Below are 3910 nucleotides of genomic sequence, written 5' to 3' on the forward strand. Positions count from 1 at the left end.
CACGTGGCAGGTCAGTGGGGCCAAGTGTTATGGAATTCGCCAGAATGGTGCTACATTAGGCCAATGAAGGACTGCCACATATGCTAGATCAAAACATAGACATAAGGTGGCACTAGATCTTCAACGCGGCTAGCGCAGTCAGGGGTTGAATTTTGAGCCGTCAGATCTGCACAGATCGAGGGCAGGCGCCATCGCACTATGGAGAAATTGCGCGAGGTTTGCCATAGCGAGTTGGAGCCTTTCTGCCATGTGTCCTTCGGGCCCAGGGGAGATGCGTAGTTAACATCATAGTTATGATTGACATTTAAGTTGCCAAGTCAATGACATAGTCAGGTTGGGGCATCGCAGTCACAGTTTGGTACCACCACGGATAGAGATAATTGTTGGGCGCTATGTCGCTATTAGGAACTTCAGGGGATGGCACCCATAGTGACATAGCACCCAGTCAAACATAAAGGTGCGGTCAGCGCGTGAAGAGGACTGCCAGGGTGGCAAAGGGGAGGAAAGTGATTGCCCCACGTGGCCCAGTCAACATATGGACCTGGTTGACTTTTTTGACCCTGCTATTTCGTGAACTAGAAAGGATAGAAATCATTTAGCCATGGATCTGAATTCATAATCAATTGCCATCAACTCAGAATGAATATCAGGTGCAGAGGGACACTCCATCTATCCAGTCGATCCATCTACCATGTCAGGGAATGTTGTGGCGCCATTCTTGCCCCTTCAATGCCCCTTTTTTCAATGAGATATTGGATTTTCTGTACCCAGAGCCATGCCTAGATCAGATCCTTGATTAGATTTTACAGATGAGGAATTAATGCTAGTAGGTGAGGAGTGAATGTAATGCAAAAGATCTCAGTTACGCCTGAACTATAAAGGAAAATTTTGTACATTTTGTAATGGGGACTCTTCCTGATTTTCTCGGCTGCTGCTTGCAGACTTGCAGTGAAAAATCCCTTTGTCTTTGAGCTAGATAAGCATCTTGTATCATCTCTTTTAGCCATCAACGTGTATGTGTATTGTTTTACCTCTCATTGATGTATTGTTGAGATCAGTCGTCTACATACTGTATCTATCTTTGGCCTATTGAATAATATACAAGTGAAATCTTCTGTTGCTGGTGTTATTCAGTTGGTTTCCTGATCTTTATGTGGTTGTTGGTCGATATAAGTCTGAATGAATGCATGACTTTGGATGTTACCCTAGTTCTGTAGTACATATATGGGCAGAGGTGAGTCCTAACACTCTATTTTGGTGCATCACCGCCTTAGATTAGACTAGGTAGATTTTCTTTAGTGCTCTCTCTCTCCCTTTTCCTTCTGAGAATAGATAGGTGCGCCCTGACAGTAAGAGGAGGCCGGCCTTCTCCGGAGACTCAAACTCACAATTCAAGTCCCACAGCTTGGAGGTTGTTTCCATGTTTTACTAGGTTGTCCTCGTGCATAGGCCTTGGTCAAGGGTGCAAACCTAAGTGACAACAGAACCCTAGGGAGATATTAGAATCATTCTTACGGGTCAAAGGGGGTCATAGGGTGACCTATGACCCCTTTGACCCATAAAATGATGACATATGTCCCTAGGGGTCCTAGGACACCTAGAAACATATTAGAATACTTCATATGGGTCAAGGGGTGTCATAGGTTGACCTATGACCCCCTTCGACCCATTAAATGAAGACATATATCCCTAAAGGTCCTAGGACCCCTAAGGACATATTAGAATCATTCTTATGGGTCAAAGGGGGTCATAGGTTGACCTATGACCTTCTTTTAACTATTACATAATGACATATGTCCCTAGGGGTCTTAGGACCCTTAGGGACATATTAGAATCTTTCTTATAGGTCAAATCGCATTATAGGGTGACATATGACCTCATTTGACCCATTAAATGATGACATATGTCCCTAAGGGTCATAGGACCCCTAGGGACATATTAGAATCATTCTTATGGGTCAAAGGGGCTCATAGGTTGACTTATGATCCCCTTTGACCCATTACATAATGACAGATATTATAATCTGTTTAATGGCTCAAAGGGGGTCATAGGGTGACGTATAACCCCCTTTGACCCATTACATAATGACATATGTTCGTAGGGGTCCTAGGACGCCTAGGGACATATTAGAATGCTTCATATGGGTCAAAGGGGGTCATAGGTTGATCTATGACCTCTTTCAACCCATTAAATGATGACATATGCAAACATATTAGAATTGTTCTTATGGCTCCAAGGGAGAAATTGGTTAACCTATGACTCCCTTTGACATATTACATGATGACATATGTCCCTAGGGGTCCTAGGACCCTTAAGAACATATTAGATTCATTCTTATGGGTCTAAGGGGGTCATAAATTGACCTATGACCCCCTTCGATTCATTACATGAAAACAAATGTCCCTAGGGGTCCTAAAGCCCCTAGCGACATATTAGAGTCATTCGTATGGGTCAAAGGGGGACATAGGTTGACATATGACCCTTTTCAACCTTTTACATGATGACATATGTCCCTAGGGGTCCTAGGAACCCTAGGGATATATTAGAATCATTCTTATGGGTCAAAGGGGGTGATAGGTTTACCTGTGACCCCCTTCAACCCATTACATGACGACATATGACTCTAGAGTTCCTAGGACCCCTAGCGACATATTAGAATCATTTTAATAGGTCACAAGAGGTCATAGGATGACATATGACCCCCTTTTGAACCATTACATGACGACATATGTTCCTAGGGATCCTAAGATTCCTAGGGACATATTAGAATCATTCTTATGGGTCAAAGTGGATCATAGGTTGAGCTATGACACCCTTCTACCCATTACATTATGATATATGTCCCTAGGGGTCCTAAGACCCCTAGGGACATATTAGAATCATTCTTATGGGTCAAAGGGGGTCATAGGTCAACCTATGAACCCATTCGACACGTCACATGATGTCATATGTCCCTAAGGGTCCTAGGGACATATTAGAATCATTCTTCTTGGTCAAAGGGAGTCATAGGTTAACCTATGAACCCTTTCAACTGATTACATGATGACATATGTCCCTAGGGGTCCTAAGATCCCTAAGGACATATTAGAATTGTTCATATGGGTCAAAGGGGGTCACAATTTGACTTATTACCCCCTTCGACCCATTACATGATGATATATGTCCCTAGGGGTCCTAGGATCCCTAAGGACATATTAGAATCATTTATATGGGTCAAAGTGGCTCATAAGTTGACTTATGACCTCTTTCGACCCATAATAACGATTTTGATATCTACCTAGGGGTCCTAAGACCCCTAAGAACATATGTCATCATTTAATAGGTCGAAGTGGATCATAGGTCACCCTATGGCCCCCTTTGACCTATAAGAATGATTCTAATATGTCTCTAGGGTTCTTAGGAAATTTTAGGGACATATGTCGTCATGTACTAGGTTGAAGGGGTTCATAGGTCAACCTATGACCCCCATAGACCCATAAGAATGATTCTAATATGTTCTTAGAGTTTCTAAGATCCCTAGGGACATATGTCATCATGTAATGGTTCGAAGCGAGTCATAGATCAACCTATGACCACCTTTGACCCATAAGAATGATTCTTATATATCCTTAGGGGTCCTAAGAACCCTAGGGACATATGTCATCATGTAATTGGTCAAAGGGGGTGATAGGTCAACCTATGACCCCCTTTGACCCATATGAACGATTCTAATATGTCCCTAGGGGTCTTAAGACCCCTAGGGATATATGTCATAATTTCACGGGTCGAAATTGGTCATAGGTCAACCTATGACCCCCTTTCACCCATATGAAGCATTCTAATATGTCTCTAGCAGTCATAGGACCCCAAGGGACATACGTCGTCATGTAAAAGGTCAGAGGAGTTCATAGGTCAACCTATGACCCCCTTT

Source organism: Cupressus sempervirens, chromosome 1 (genome assembly GCF_028749045.1).
Source record: "Cupressus sempervirens isolate cs-2001-9-10 chromosome 1, ASM2874904v1, whole genome shotgun sequence".
Taxonomy (NCBI): domain Eukaryota; kingdom Viridiplantae; phylum Streptophyta; class Pinopsida; order Cupressales; family Cupressaceae; genus Cupressus; species Cupressus sempervirens.